We start from the raw sequence: 15,568 nt of genomic DNA on the forward strand, positions 1-15,568 counted from the left end.
TTGTATGTTGCACCCTGACCCCCTAGACAGGGGCGTAACAGACCAGTACAGTTATAGTACTTTGTACTTTGCCACATTTATTTTCTTCTTAGCAAGTGTCATGCATTCTGCTTCTCCAGCGTTTTTAAGAGCTGTTGATGATGTCAAATGCAGCTTACGGCCACACCGCTCTCTAAGCGCCCGATCTCGTCCGATCTCGGCAGCCAAATAGAGCCGGGCCTGGTTAGTACTTGGTAGGAAGACCGTCTGGGAATACCAGGTGCTGTAAGCTTTTTTGCTTGGGTTTACGGGCAGCACAAGCTGGTGTTACTGCCTATTTATTCATAGAAATTGTTCTATATTTTCATCAAATTTTGTTCTTTCATTGCTGTTTTGCTGCTTTATTGGTTTGTCAACCATCGTGCTTCTTTACTACTAGACCGGTACCGTTTTAGTACTTTGCCACATTTATCTTCTTCTTAGCGAGTGTCATGCATTCTGCTTCTCCAGCGTTTTTAGGAGCTGTTGATGATATCAAATGCAGCTTACGGCCACACCGCTCTCGAAGCGCCCGATCTCGTCCGATCTCGGCAGCCAAATAGGGCCGGGCCTTGTTAGTACTTGGTAGGAAGACCGCCTGGGAATACCAGGTGCTGTAAGCTTTTTTGCTTGGGTTTACGGGCAGCACAAGCTGGTGTTACTGCCAATTTATTCATAGAAATTGTTCTATATTTTCATCAAATTTTGTTCTTTCATTGCGGTTTTGCTACTTTATTGGTTTGTCAACCATTGTGCTTCATTACTAGTAGACCATGTTACGGTCCTGGCCCTATGTGTTGTTTTTATTTTGTTGTTCTTATAGGTGCCCTGCCTGATTGGCCAGATTTGGGGGAAGTACAGGAAGCTGATTGGTCCATCCTACACTTCCTGGAGTTTTAAAAGTACGGTTCCCAACAGCTAGCGAGGCTCTTTCTGGCATCAGCACCTGTTTGCTGTTCTTGGTTTCCAAACCTTATTTAGCATTTTTGAATTGTTAGGTTTTGTGCCGTGGTTTTGTTTATAAATTGTATATTTTGTAAATAGTATTAAATCTGTAGGGGTGGACTGCCATTTTCTTTTGATTGTTTTCTCTTGTTTTCACATTAGGGAGTTAGGGTTAGCGACTGTCTTTTGGTTTGTTTATTTCTATCAGGCTAGCTAGCACTTTCTGTGGGAAATGGCTTATTTTGTTTATTATGTTGGCCTTGGTTCGCCCTGAGTTGTAGTGTCATGTTTTGTTTGACACTTTCTTTCGTTTAAAATAAATATCATTCTGTTGGAACATCTCGATCCTGGATTTTGGTTTGGGGATCGGAGAGGGAACATGCTAATTTATCTTTGTATGTTGCACCCTGAGCCCCTAGACAGGGGCGTAACAGACCAGTACAGTTATAGTACTTTGTACTTTGCCACATTTATCTTCTTCTTAGCAAGTGTCATGCATTCTGCTTCTCCAGCGTTTTTAAGAGCTGTTGATGATGTCAAATGCAGCTTACGGCCACACCGCTCTTTAAGCGCCCGATCTCGTCCGATCTCGGCAGCCAAATAGGGCCGGGCCTGGTTAGTACTTGGTAGGAAGACCGCCTGGGAATACCAGGTGCTGTAAGCTTTTTTGCTTGGGTTTACGGGCAGCACAAGCTGGTGTTACTGCCTATTTATTCATAGAAATTGTTCTATATTTTCATCAAATTTTGTTCTTTCATTGCTGTTTTGCTACTTTATTGGTTTGCCAACCATCGTGCTTCATTACTAGTAGACCATGTTACGGTCCTGGCCATATGTGTTGTTTTTATTTTCTTGTTCTTATAGGTGCCCTGCCTGATTGGCCGGATTTGGGGGAAGTACAGGAAGCTGATTGGTCCATCCTACACTTCCTGGAGTTTTAAAAGTACGGTTCCCAACAGCTAGCGAGGCTCTTTCTGGCATCAGCACCTGTTTGCTGTTCTTGGTTTCCAAACCTTATTTAGCATTTTTGAATTGTTAGGTTTTGTGCCGTGGTTTTGTTTATAAATTGTATATTTTGTAAATAGTATTAAATCTGTAGGGGTGAACTGCCATTTTCTTTGGACTGTTTTCACATTAGGGAGTTAGGGTTAGCGACTGTCTTTTGGTTTGTTTATTTCTATCAGGCTAGCTAGCGCTTTCTGTGGGAAATGGCTTATTTTGTTTATTATGTTGGCCTTGGTTCGCCCTGAGTTGTAGTGTCATGTTTTGTTTGACACTTTCTTTCGTTTAAAATAAATATCATTCTGTTGGAACATCTCGATCCTGGATTTTGGTTTGGGGATCGGAGAGGGAACATGCAAATTTATCTTTGTATGTTGCACCCTGAGCCCCTAGACAGGGGCGTAACAGACCAGTACAGTTATAGTACTTTGTACTTTGCCACATTTATCTTCTTCTTAGCAAGTGTCATGCATTCTGCTTCTCCAGCGTTTTTAAGAGCTGTTGATGATGTCAAATGCAGCTTACGGCCACACCGCTCTTTAAGCGCCCGATCTCGTCCGATCTCGGCAGCCAAATAGGGCCGGGCCTGGTTAGTACTTGGTAGGAAGACCGCCTGGGAATACCAGGTGCTGTAAGCTTTTTTGCTTGGGTTTACGGGCAGCACAAGCTGGTGTTACTGCCTATTTATTCATAGAAATTGTTCTATATTTTCATCAAATTTTGTTCTTTCATTGCTGTTTTGCTACTTTATTGGTTTGCCAACCATCGTGCTTCATTACTAGTAGACCATGTTACGGTCCTGGCCATATGTGTTGTTTTTATTTTCTTGTTCTTATAGGTGCCCTGCCTGATTGGCCGGATTTGGGGGAAGTACAGGAAGCTGATTGGTCCATCCTACACTTCCTGGAGTTTTAAAAGTACGGTTCCCAACAGCTAGCGAGGCTCTTTCTGGCATCAGCACCTGTTTGCTGTTCTTGGTTTCCAAACCTTATTTAGCATTTTTGAATTGTTAGGTTTTGTGCCGTGGTTTTCTTTATAAATTGTATATTTTGTAAATAGTATTAGATCTGTAGGGGTGAACTACCATTTTCTTTGGACTGTTTTCACATTTGGGAGTTAGGGTTAGCGACTGTCTTTTTGTTTGTTTATTTCTATCGGGCTAGCTAGCACTTTCTGTGGGAAATGGCAAATTTTGTTTATTATGTTGGCCTTGGTTCGCCCTGAGTTGTAGTGTCATGTTTTATTTGACACTTTCTTTCGTTTAAAATAAATATAATTCCGTTGGAACATCTCGATCCTGGATTTTGGTTTGGGGATCAGAGAGGGAACATGCTAATTTATCTTTGTATGTTGCACCCTGACCCCCTAGACAGGGGCGTAACAGACCAGTACAGTTATAGTACTTTGTACTTTGCCACATTTATTTTCTTCTTAGCAAGTGTCATGCATTCTGCTTCTCCAGCGTTTTTAAGAGCTGTTGATGATGTCAAATGCAGCTTACGGCCACACCGCTCTCTAAGCGCCCGATCTCGTCCGATCTCGGCAGCCAAATAGAGCCGGGCCTGGTTAGTACTTGGTAGGAAGACCGTCTGGGAATACCAGGTGCTGTAAGCTTTTTTGCTTGGGTTTACGGGCAGCACAAGCTGGTGTTACTGCCTATTTATTCATAGAAATTGTTCTATATTTTCATCAAATTTTGTTCTTTCATTGCTGTTTTGCTGCTTTATTGGTTTGTCAACCATCGTGCTTCTTTACTACTAGACCGGTACCGTTTTAGTACTTTGCCACATTTATCTTCTTCTTAGCGAGTGTCATGCATTCTGCTTCTCCAGCGTTTTTAGGAGCTGTTGATGATATCAAATGCAGCTTACGGCCACACCGCTCTCGAAGCGCCCGATCTCGTCCGATCTCGGCAGCCAAATAGGGCCGGGCCTTGTTAGTACTTGGTAGGAAGACCGCCTGGGAATACCAGGTGCTGTAAGCTTTTTTGCTTGGGTTTACGGGCAGCACAAGCTGGTGTTACTGCCAATTTATTCATAGAAATTGTTCTATATTTTCATCAAATTTTGTTCTTTCATTGCGGTTTTGCTACTTTATTGGTTTGTCAACCATTGTGCTTCATTACTAGTAGACCATGTTACGGTCCTGGCCCTATGTGTTGTTTTTATTTTGTTGTTCTTATAGGTGCCCTGCCTGATTGGCCAGATTTGGGGGAAGTACAGGAAGCTGATTGGTCCATCCTACACTTCCTGGAGTTTTAAAAGTACGGTTCCCAACAGCTAGCGAGGCTCTTTCTGGCATCAGCACCTGTTTGCTGTTCTTGGTTTCCAAACCTTATTTAGCATTTTTGAATTGTTAGGTTTTGTGCCGTGGTTTTGTTTATAAATTGTATATTTTGTAAATAGTATTAAATCTGTAGGGGTGGACTGCCATTTTCTTTTGATTGTTTTCTCTTGTTTTCACATTAGGGAGTTAGGGTTAGCGACTGTCTTTTGGTTTGTTTATTTCTATCAGGCTAGCTAGCACTTTCTGTGGGAAATGGCTTATTTTGTTTATTATGTTGGCCTTGGTTCGCCCTGAGTTGTAGTGTCATGTTTTGTTTGACACTTTCTTTCGTTTAAAATAAATATCATTCTGTTGGAACATCTCGATCCTGGATTTTGGTTTGGGGATCGGAGAGGGAACATGCTAATTTATCTTTGTATGTTGCACCCTGAGCCCCTAGACAGGGGCGTAACAGACCAGTACAGTTATAGTACTTTGTACTTTGCCACATTTATCTTCTTCTTAGCAAGTGTCATGCATTCTGCTTCTCCAGCGTTTTTAAGAGCTGTTGATGATGTCAAATGCAGCTTACGGCCACACCGCTCTTTAAGCGCCCGATCTCGTCCGATCTCGGCAGCCAAATAGGGCCGGGCCTGGTTAGTACTTGGTAGGAAGACCGCCTGGGAATACCAGGTGCTGTAAGCTTTTTTGCTTGGGTTTACGGGCAGCACAAGCTGGTGTTACTGCCTATTTATTCATAGAAATTGTTCTATATTTTCATCAAATTTTGTTCTTTCATTGCTGTTTTGCTACTTTATTGGTTTGCCAACCATCGTGCTTCATTACTAGTAGACCATGTTACGGTCCTGGCCATATGTGTTGTTTTTATTTTCTTGTTCTTATAGGTGCCCTGCCTGATTGGCCGGATTTGGGGGAAGTACAGGAAGCTGATTGGTCCATCCTACACTTCCTGGAGTTTTAAAAGTACGGTTCCCAACAGCTAGCGAGGCTCTTTCTGGCATCAGCACCTGTTTGCTGTTCTTGGTTTCCAAACCTTATTTAGCATTTTTGAATTGTTAGGTTTTGTGCCGTGGTTTTGTTTATAAATTGTATATTTTGTAAATAGTATTAAATCTGTAGGGGTGAACTGCCATTTTCTTTGGACTGTTTTAACATTAGGGAGTTAGGGTTAGCGACTGTCTTTTGGTTTGTTTATTTCTATCAGGCTAGCTAGCGCTTTCTGTGGGAAATGGCTTATTTTGTTTATTATGTTGGCCTTGGTTCGCCCTGAGTTGTAGTGTCATGTTTTGTTTGACACTTTCTTTCGTTTAAAATAAATATCATTCTGTTGGAACATCTCGATCCTGGATTTTGGTTTGGGGATCGGAGAGGGAACATGCAAATTTATCTTTGTATGTTGCACCCTGAGCCCCTAGACAGGGGCGTAACAGACCAGTACAGTTATAGTACTTTGTACTTTGCCACATTTATCTTCTTCTTAGCAAGTGTCATGCATTCTGCTTCTCCAGCGTTTTTAAGAGCTGTTGATGATGTCAAATGCAGCTTACGGCCACACCGCTCTTTAAGCGCCCGATCTCGTCCGATCTCGGCAGCCAAATAGGGCCGGGCCTGGTTAGTACTTGGTAGGAAGACCGCCTGGGAATACCAGGTGCTGTAAGCTTTTTTGCTTGGGTTTACGGGCAGCACAAGCTGGTGTTACTGCCTATTTATTCATAGAAATTGTTCTATATTTTCATCAAATTTTGTTCTTTCATTGCTGTTTTGCTACTTTATTGGTTTGCCAACCATCGTGCTTCATTACTAGTAGACCATGTTACGGTCCTGGCCATATGTGTTGTTTTTATTTTCTTGTTCTTATAGGTGCCCTGCCTGATTGGCCGGATTTGGGGGAAGTACAGGAAGCTGATTGGTCCATCCTACACTTCCTGGAGTTTTAAAAGTACGGTTCCCTACAGCTAGCGAGGCTCTTTCTGGCATCAGCACCTGTTTGCTGTTCTTGGTTTCCAAACCTTATTTAGCATTTTTGAATTGTTAGGTTTTGTGCCGTGGTTTTGTTTATAAATTGTATATTTTGTAAATAGTATTAAATCTGTAGGGGTGAACTGCCATTTTCTTTGGACTGTTTTCACATTAGGGAGTTAGGGTTAGCGACTGTCTTTTGGTTTGTTTATTTCTATCAGGCTAGCTAGCGCTTTCTGTGGGAAATGGCTTATTTTGTTTATTATGTTGGCCTTGGTTCGCCCTGAGTTGTAGTGTCATGTTTTGTTTGACACTTTCTTTCGTTTAAAATAAATATCATTCTGTTGGAACATCTCAATCCTGGATTTTGGTTTGAGGATCGGAGAGGGAACATGCAAATTTATCTTTGTATGTTTCACCCTGACCCCCTAGACAGGGGCGTAACAGACCAGTACAGTTATAGTACTTTGTACTTTGCCACATTTATCTTCTTCTTAGCAAGTGTCATGCATTCTGCTTCTCCAGCGTTTTTAAGAGCTGTTGATGATGTCAAATGCAGCTTACGGCCACACCGCTCTCTGAGCGCCCGATCTCGTCCGATCTCGGCAGCCAAATAGGGCCGGGCCTGGTTAGTACTTGGTAGGAAGACCGCCTGGGAATACCAGGTGCTGTAAGCTTTTTTGCTTGGGTTTACGGGCAGCACAAGCTGGTGTTACTGCCTATTTATTCATAGAAATTGTCCTATATTTTCATCAAATTTTGTTCTTTCATTGCTGTTTTGCTACTTTATTGGTTTGCCAACCATCGTGCTTCATTACTAGTAGACCATGTTACGGTCCTGGCCATATGTGTTGTTTTTATTTTCTTGTTCTTATAGGTGCCCTGCCTGATTGGCCGGATTTGGGGGCAGTACAGGAAGCTGATTGGTCAATCCTACACTTCCTGGAGTTTTAAAAGTACGGTTCCCAACAGCTAGCGAGGCTCTTTCTGGCATCAGCACCTGTTTGCTGTTCTTGGTTTCCAAATCTTATTTAGCATTTTTGAATTGTTAGGTTTTGTGCCGTGGTTTTGTTTATAAATTGTATATTTTGTAAATAGTATTAAATCTGTAGGGGTGGACTGCCATTTTCTTTTGATTGTTTTCTCTTGTTTTCACATTAGGGAGTTAGGGTTAGCGACTGTCTTTTGGTTTGTTTATTTCTATCAGGCTAGCTAGCGCTTTCTGTGGGAAATGGCTTATTTTGTTTATTATGTTGGCCTTGGTTCGCCCTGAGTTGTAGTGTCATGTTTTGTTTGACACTTTCTTTCGTTTAAAATAAATATCATTCTGTTGGAACATCTCGATCCTGGATTTTGGTTTGGGGATCGGAGAGGGAACATGCTAATTTATCTTTGTATGTTGCACCCTGAGCCCCTAGACAGGGGCGTAACAGACCAGTACAGTTATAGTACTTTGTACTTTGCCACATTTATCTTCTTCTTAGCAAGTGTCATGCATTCTGCTTCTCCAGCGTTTTTAAGAGCTGTTGATGATGTCAAATGCAGCTTACGGCCACACCGCTCTTTAAGTGCCCGATCTCGTCCGATCTCGGCAGCCAAATAGGGCCGGGCCTGGTTAGTACTTGGTAGGAAGACCGCCTGGGAATACCAGGTGCTGTAAGCTTTTTTGCTTGGGTTTACGGGCAGCACAAGCTGGTGTTACTGCCTATTTATTCATAGAAATTGTTCTATATTTTCATCAAATTTTGTTCTTTCATTGCTGTTTTGCTACTTTATTGGTTTGCCAACCATCGTGCTTCATTACTAGTAGACCATGTTACGGTCCTGGCCATATGTGTTGTTTTTATTTTCTTGTTCTTATAGGTGCCCTGCCTGATTGGCCGGATTTGGGGGAAGTACAGGAAGCTGATTGGTCCATCCTACACTTCCTGGAGTTTTAAAAGTACGGTTCCCAACAGCTAGCGAGGCTCTTTCTGGCATCAGCACCTGTTTGCTGTTCTTGGTTTCCAAACCTTATTTAGCATTTTTGAATTGTTAGGTTTTGTGCCGTGGTTTTCTTTATAAATTGTATATTTTGTAAATAGTATTAGATCTGTAGGGGTGAACTACCATTTTCTTTGGACTGTTTTCACATTTGGGAGTTAGGGTTAGCGACTGTCTTTTTGTTTGTTTATTTCTATCGGGCTAGCTAGCACTTTCTGTGGGAAATGGCAAATTTTGTTTATTATGTTGGCCTTGGTTCGCCCTGAGTTGTAGTGTCATGTTTTATTTGACACTTTCTTTCGTTTAAAATAAATATAATTCCGTTGGAACATCTCGATCCTGGATTTTGGTTTGGGGATCAGAGAGGGAACATGCTAATTTATCTTTGTATGTTGCACCCTGACCCCCTAGACAGGGGCGTAACAGACCAGTACAGTTATAGTACTTTGTACTTTGCCACATTTATTTTCTTCTTAGCAAGTGTCATGCATTCTGCTTCTCCAGCGTTTTTAAGAGCTGTTGATGATGTCAAATGCAGCTTACGGCCACACCGCTCTCTAAGCGCCCGATCTCGTCCGATCTCGGCAGCCAAATAGAGCCGGGCCTGGTTAGTACTTGGTAGGAAGACCGTCTGGGAATACCAGGTGCTGTAAGCTTTTTTGCTTGGGTTTACGGGCAGCACAAGCTGGTGTTACTGCCTATTTATTCATAGAAATTGTTCTATATTTTCATCAAATTTTGTTCTTTCATTGCTGTTTTGCTGCTTTATTGGTTTGTCAACCATCGTGCTTCTTTACTACTAGACCGGTACCGTTTTAGTACTTTGCCACATTTATCTTCTTCTTAGCGAGTGTCATGCATTCTGCTTCTCCAGCGTTTTTAGGAGCTGTTGATGATATCAAATGCAGCTTACGGCCACACCGCTCTCGAAGCGCCCGATCTCGTCCGATCTCGGCAGCCAAATAGGGCCGGGCCTTGTTAGTACTTGGTAGGAAGACCGCCTGGGAATACCAGGTGCTGTAAGCTTTTTTGCTTGGGTTTACGGGCAGCACAAGCTGGTGTTACTGCCAATTTATTCATAGAAATTGTTCTATATTTTCATCAAATTTTGTTCTTTCATTGCGGTTTTGCTACTTTATTGGTTTGTCAACCATTGTGCTTCATTACTAGTAGACCATGTTACGGTCCTGGCCCTATGTGTTGTTTTTATTTTGTTGTTCTTATAGGTGCCCTGCCTGATTGGCCAGATTTGGGGGAAGTACAGGAAGCTGATTGGTCCATCCTACACTTCCTGGAGTTTTAAAAGTACGGTTCCCAACAGCTAGCGAGGCTCTTTCTGGCATCAGCACCTGTTTGCTGTTCTTGGTTTCCAAACCTTATTTAGCATTTTTGAATTGTTAGGTTTTGTGCCGTGGTTTTGTTTATAAATTGTATATTTTGTAAATAGTATTAAATCTGTAGGGGTGGACTGCCATTTTCTTTTGATTTTTTTCTCTTGTTTTCACATTAGGGAGTTAGGGTTAGCGACTGTCTTTTGGTTTGTTTATTTCTATCAGGCTAGCTAGCACTTTCTGTGGGAAATGGCTTATTTTGTTTATTATGTTGGCCTTGGTTCGCCCTGAGTTGTGTCATTTTTTGTTTGACACTTTCTTTCGTTTAAAATAAATATCATTCTGTTGGAACATCTCGATCCTGGATTTTGGTTTGGGGATCGGAGAGGGAACATGCTAATTTATCTTTGTATGTTGCACCCTGACCCCCTAGACAGAGGCGTAACAGACCAGTACAGTTATAGTACTTTGTACTTTGCCACATTTATCTTCTTCTTAGCAAGTGTCATGCATTCTGCTTCTCCAGCGTTTTTAAGAGCTGTTGATGATGTCAAATGCAGCTTACGGCCACACCGCTCTCTAAGCGCCCGATCTCGTCCGATCTCGGCAGCCAAATAGAGCCGGGCCTGGTTAGTACTTGGTAGGAAGACCGCCTGGGAATACCAGGTGCTGTAAGCTTTTTTGCTTGGGTTTACGGGCAGCACAAGCTGGTGTTACTGCCTATTTATTCATAGAAATTGTTCTATATTTTCATCAAATTTTGTTCTTTCATTGCTGTTTTGCTACTTGATTGGTTTGCCAACCATCGTGCTTCATTACTAGTCGACCATGTTACGGTCCTGGCCATATGTGTTGTTTTTATTTTCTTGTTCTTATAGGTGGCCTGCCTGATTGGCCGGATTGGGAGGCAGTACAGGAAGCTGATTGGTCCATGCTACACTTCCTGGAGTTTTAAAAGTACGGTTCCCAACAGCTAGCGAGGCTCTTTCTGGCATCAGCAGCTGTTTGCTGTTCTTGGTTTCCAAACCTTATTTAGCATTTTTGAATTGTTAGGTTTTGTGCCGTGGTTTTGTTTATAAATTGTATATTTTGTAAATAGTATTAAATCTGTAGGGGTGAACTGCCATTTTCTTTGGACTGTTTTCACATTAGGGAGTTAGGGTTAGCGACTGTCTTTTGGTTTGTTTATTTCTATCAGGCTAGCTAGCACTTTCTGTGGGAAATGGCTTATTTTGTTTATTATGTTGGCCTTGGTTCGCCCTGAGTTGTAGTGTCATGTTTTATTTGACACTTTCTTTCGTTTAAAATAAATATCATTCCGTTGGAACATCTCGATCCTGGATTTTGGTTTGGGGATCAGAGAGGGAACATGCTAATTTATCTTTGTATGTTGCACCCTGACCCCCTAGACAGGGGCGTAACAGACCAGTACAGTTATAGTACTTTGTACTTTGCCACATTTATTTTCTTCTTAGCAAGTGTCATGCATTCTGCTTCTCCAGCGTTTTTAAGAGCTGTTGATGATGTCAAATGCAGCTTACGGCCACACCGCTCTCTAAGCGCCCGATCTCGTCCGATCTCGGCAGCCAAATAGAGCCGGGCCTGGTTAGTACTTGGTAGGAAGACCGTCTGGGAATACCAGGTGCTGTAAGCTTTTTTGCTTGGGTTTACGGGCAGCACAAGCTGGTGTTACTGCCTATTTATTCATAGAAATTGTTCTATATTTTCATCAAATTTTGTTCTTTCATTGCTGTTTTGCTGCTTTATTGGTTTGTCAACCATCGTGCTTCTTTACTACTAGACCGGTACCGTTTTAGTACTTTGCCACATTTATCTTCTTCTTAGCGAGTGTCATGCATTCTGCTTCTCCAGCGTTTTTAGGAGCTGTTGATGATATCAAATGCAGCTTACGGCCACACCGCTCTCGAAGCGCCCGATCTCGTCCGATCTCGGCAGCCAAATAGGGCCGGGCCTTGTTAGTACTTGGTAGGAAGACCGCCTGGGAATACCAGGTGCTGTAAGCTTTTTTGCTTGGGTTTACGGGCAGCACAAGCTGGTGTTACTGCCAATTTATTCATAGAAATTGTTCTATATTTTCATCAAATTTTGTTCTTTCATTGCGGTTTTGCTACTTTATTGGTTTGTCAACCATTGTGCTTCATTACTAGTAGACCATGTTACGGTCCTGGCCCTATGTGTTGTTTTTATTTTGTTGTTCTTATAGGTGCCCTGCCTGATTGGCCAGATTTGGGGGAAGTACAGGAAGCTGATTGGTCCATCCTACACTTCCTGGAGTTTTAAAAGTACGGTTCCCAACAGCTAGCGAGGCTCTTTCTGGCATCAGCACCTGTTTGCTGTTCTTGGTTTCCAAACCTTATTTAGCATTTTTGAATTGTTAGGTTTTGTGCCGTGGTTTTGTTTATAAATTGTATATTTTGTAAATAGTATTAAATCTGTAGGGGTGAACTGCCATTTTCTTTGGACTGTTTTCACATTAGGGAGTTAGGGTTAGCGACTGTCTTTTGGTTTGTTTATTTCTATCAGGCTAGCTAGCACTTTCTGTGGGAAATGGCTTATTTTGTTTATTATGTTGGCCTTGGTTCGCCCTGAGTTGTAGTGTCATGTTTTGTTTGACACTTTCTTTCTTTTAAAATAAATATCATTCTGTTGGAACATCTCGATCCTGGATTTTGGTTTGGGGATCGGAGAGGGAACATGCTAATTTATCTTTGTATGTTGCACCCTGAGCCCCTAGACATGGGCGTTACCGACCAGTACAGTTATAGTACTTTGTACTTTGCCACATTTATCTTCTTCTTAGCAAGTGTCATGCATTCTGCTTCTCCAGCGTTTTTAAGAGCTGTTGATGATGTCAAATGCAGCTTACGGCCACACCGCTCTCTGAGCGCCCGATCTCGTCCGATCTCGGCAGCCAAATAGAGCCGGGCCTGGTTAGTACTTGGTAGGAAGACCGCCTGGGAATACCAGGTGCTGTAAGCTTTTTTGCTTGGGTTTACGGGCAGCACAAGCTGGTGTTACTGCCTATTTATTCATAGAAATTGTCCTATATTTTCATCAAATTTTGTTCTTTCATTGCTGTTTTGCTACTTTATTGGTTTGCCAACCATCGTGCTTCATTACTAGTAGACCATGTTACGGTCCTGGCCATATGTGTTGTTTTTATTTTCTTGTTCTTATAGGTGCCCTGCCTGATTGGCCGGATTTGGGGGCAGTACAGGAAGCTGATTGGTCCATCCTACACTTCCTGGAGTTTTAAAAGTACGGTTCCCAACAGCTAGCGAGGCTCTTTCTGGCATCAGCACCTGTTTGCTGTTCTTGGTTTCCAAATCTTATTTAGCATTTTTGAATTGTTAGGTTTTGTGCCGTGGTTTTGTTTATAAATTGTATATTTTGTAAATAGTATTAAATCTGTAGGGGTGGACTGCCATTTTCTTTTGATTGTTTTCTCTTGTTTTCACATTAGGGAGTTAGGGTTAGCGACTGTCTTTTGGTTTGTTTATTTCTATCAGGCTAGCTAGCGCTTTCTGTGGGAAATGGCTTATTTTGTTTATTATGTTGGCCTTGGTTCGCCCTGAGTTGTAGTGTCATGTTTTGTTTGACACTTTCTTTCGTTTAAAATAAATATCATTCTGTTGGAACATCTCGATCCTGGATTTTGGTTTGGGGATCGGAGAGGGAACATGCTAATTTATCTTTGTATGTTGCACCCTGAGCCCCTAGACAGGGGCGTAACAGACCAGTACAGTTATAGTACTTTGTACTTTGCCACATTTATCTTCTTCTTAGCAAGTGTCATGCATTCTGCTTCTCCAGCGTTTTTAAGAGCTGTTGATGATGTCAAGTGCAGCTTACGGCCACACCGCTCTCTGAGCGCCCGATCTCGTCCGATCTCGGCAGCCAAATAGAGCCGGGCCTGGTTAGTACTTGGTAGGAAGACCGCCTGGGAATACCAGGTGCTGTAAGCTTTTTTGCTTGGGTTTACGGGCAGCACAAGCTGGTGTTACTGCCTATTTATTCATAGAAATTGTCCTATATTTTCATCAAATTTTGTTCTTTCATTGCTGTTTTGCTACTTTATTGGTTTGCCAACCATCGTGCTTCATTACTAGTAGACCATGTTACGGTCCTGGCCATATGTGTTGTTTTTATTTTCTTGTTCTTATAGGTGCCCTGCCTGATTGGCCGGATTTGGGGGCAGTACAGGAAGCTGATTGGTCCATCCTACACTTCCTGGAGTTTTAAAAGTACGGTTCCCAACAGCTAGCGAGGCTCTTTCTGGCATCAGCACCTGTTTGCTGTTCTTGGTTTCCAAATCTTATTTAGCATTTTTGAATTGTTAGGTTTTGTGCCGTGGTTTTGTTTATAAATTGTATATTTTGTAAATAGTATTAAATCTGTAGGGGTGGACTGCCATTTTCTTTTGATTGTTTTCTCTTGTTTTCACATTAGGGAGTTAGGGTTAGCGACTGTCTTTTGGTTTGTTTATTTCTATCAGGCTAGCTAGCGCTTTCTGTGGGAAATGGCTTATTTTGTTTATTATGTTGGCCTTGGTTCGCCCTGAGTTGTAGTGTCATGTTTTGTTTGACACTTTCTTTCGTTTAAAATAAATATCATTCTGTTGGAACATCTCGATCCTGGATTTTGGTTTGGGGATCGGAGAGGGAACATGCTAATTTATCTTTGTATGTTGCACCCTGAGCCCCTAGACAGGGGCGTAACAGACCAGTACAGTTATAGTACTTTGTACTTTGCCACATTTATCTTCTTCTTAGCAAGTGTCATGCATTCTGCTTCTCCAGCGTTTTTAAGAGCTGTTGATGATGTCAAATGCAGCTTACGGCCACACCGCTCTTTAAGCGCCCGATCTCGTCCGATCTCGGCAGCCAAATAGGGCCGGGCCTGGTTAGTACTTGGTAGGAAGACCGCCTGGGAATACCAAGTGCTGTAAGCTTTTTTGCTTGGGTTTACGGGCAGCACAAGCTGGTGTTACTGCCTATTTATTCATAGAAATTGTTCTATATTTTCATCAAATTTTGTTCTTTCATTACTGTTTTGCTACTTTATTGGTTTGTCAACCATCGTGCTTCATTACTAGTAGACCATGTTACGGTCCTGGCCTTATGTGTTGTTTTTATTTTTTTGTTCTTATAGGTGCCCTGCCTGATTGGCCGGATTGGGGGGCAGTACAGGAAGCTGATTGGTCCATCCTACACTTCCTGGAGTTTTAAAAGTACGGTTCCCAACAGCTAGCGAGGCTCTTTCTGGCTGCAGCACCTGTTTGCTGTTCTTGGTTTCCAAACCTTATTTAGCATTTTTGAATTGTTAGGTTTTGTGCCGTGGTTTTGTTTATAAATTGTTTATTTTGTAAATAGTATTAAATCTTTAGGGGTGAACAGCCATTTTCTTTTGATTGTTTTCTCTTGTTTTCACATTAGGGAGTTAGGGTTAGCGACTGTCTTTTGGTTTGTTTATTTCTATCAGGCTAGCTAGCACTTTTTGTGGGAAATGGCTTATTTTGTTTATTATGTTTGCCTTGGTTCGCCCTGAGTTGTAGTGTCATGTTTTGTTTGACACTTTCTTTCGTTTAAAATAAATATCATTCTGTTGGAACATCTCGATCCTGGATTTTGGTTTGGGGATCGGAGAGGGAACATGCTAATTTATCTTTGTATGTTGCACCCTGACCCCCTGGACAGGGGCGTAACAGACCAGTACAGTTATAGTACTTTGTACTTTGCCACATTTATCTTCTTCTTAGCAAGTTTCATGCATTCTGCTTCTCCAACGTTTTTATGCAGCTTACGGCCACACCGCTCTCTAAGCGCCCGATCTCGGCAGCCAAATAGAGCCGGGCCTGGTTAGTACTTGGTAGGAAGACCGCCTGGGAATAAAAGGTGCTGTAAGCTTTTTTGCTTGGGTTTACGGGCAGCACAAGCTGGTGTTACTGCCTATTTATTCATAGAAATTGTTCTATATTTTCATCAAATTTTGTTCTTTCATTGCTGTTTTGCTACATTATTGGT

General features: G+C 42.0%; 18 pseudogenes; all 18 read left to right on the plus strand.

Annotated features, from left to right (window-relative positions):
• The first annotated feature begins 152 nt into the window (after positions 1 to 152).
• On the plus strand, positions 153 to 271 carry LOC137113113 (5S ribosomal RNA; annotated as a pseudogene).
• A 251-nt stretch (positions 272 to 522) lies between these two features.
• Positions 523 to 641, plus strand: LOC137112548 (5S ribosomal RNA; annotated as a pseudogene).
• Positions 642 to 1,508: 867 nt separating this feature from the next.
• LOC137113000 (5S ribosomal RNA) lies at positions 1,509 to 1,627 on the plus strand (annotated as a pseudogene).
• An 857-nt stretch (positions 1,628 to 2,484) lies between these two features.
• LOC137113001 (5S ribosomal RNA) lies at positions 2,485 to 2,603 on the plus strand (annotated as a pseudogene).
• Positions 2,604 to 3,460: 857 nt separating this feature from the next.
• Positions 3,461 to 3,579, plus strand: LOC137113114 (5S ribosomal RNA; annotated as a pseudogene).
• Positions 3,580 to 3,830: 251 nt separating this feature from the next.
• Positions 3,831 to 3,949, plus strand: LOC137112549 (5S ribosomal RNA; annotated as a pseudogene).
• An 867-nt stretch (positions 3,950 to 4,816) lies between these two features.
• On the plus strand, positions 4,817 to 4,935 carry LOC137113002 (5S ribosomal RNA; annotated as a pseudogene).
• Positions 4,936 to 5,792: 857 nt separating this feature from the next.
• LOC137113003 (5S ribosomal RNA) lies at positions 5,793 to 5,911 on the plus strand (annotated as a pseudogene).
• Positions 5,912 to 6,768: 857 nt separating this feature from the next.
• Positions 6,769 to 6,887, plus strand: LOC137112425 (5S ribosomal RNA; annotated as a pseudogene).
• An 867-nt stretch (positions 6,888 to 7,754) lies between these two features.
• Positions 7,755 to 7,873, plus strand: LOC137113168 (5S ribosomal RNA; annotated as a pseudogene).
• Positions 7,874 to 8,730: 857 nt separating this feature from the next.
• On the plus strand, positions 8,731 to 8,849 carry LOC137113115 (5S ribosomal RNA; annotated as a pseudogene).
• A 251-nt stretch (positions 8,850 to 9,100) lies between these two features.
• Positions 9,101 to 9,219, plus strand: LOC137112550 (5S ribosomal RNA; annotated as a pseudogene).
• Positions 9,220 to 10,083: 864 nt separating this feature from the next.
• LOC137112890 (5S ribosomal RNA) lies at positions 10,084 to 10,202 on the plus strand (annotated as a pseudogene).
• An 857-nt stretch (positions 10,203 to 11,059) lies between these two features.
• Positions 11,060 to 11,178, plus strand: LOC137113116 (5S ribosomal RNA; annotated as a pseudogene).
• A 251-nt stretch (positions 11,179 to 11,429) lies between these two features.
• Positions 11,430 to 11,548, plus strand: LOC137112551 (5S ribosomal RNA; annotated as a pseudogene).
• Positions 11,549 to 12,405: 857 nt separating this feature from the next.
• LOC137113161 (5S ribosomal RNA) lies at positions 12,406 to 12,524 on the plus strand (annotated as a pseudogene).
• Positions 12,525 to 13,391: 867 nt separating this feature from the next.
• Positions 13,392 to 13,510, plus strand: LOC137113162 (5S ribosomal RNA; annotated as a pseudogene).
• Positions 13,511 to 14,377: 867 nt separating this feature from the next.
• Positions 14,378 to 14,496, plus strand: LOC137112498 (5S ribosomal RNA; annotated as a pseudogene).
• Positions 14,497 to 15,568: the final 1,072 nt, after the last annotated feature.

This window comes from Channa argus, unplaced genomic scaffold, assembly GCF_033026475.1.
Source record: "Channa argus isolate prfri unplaced genomic scaffold, Channa argus male v1.0 Contig014, whole genome shotgun sequence".
Classification (NCBI taxonomy): Eukaryota; Metazoa; Chordata; class Actinopteri; order Anabantiformes; family Channidae; genus Channa; species Channa argus.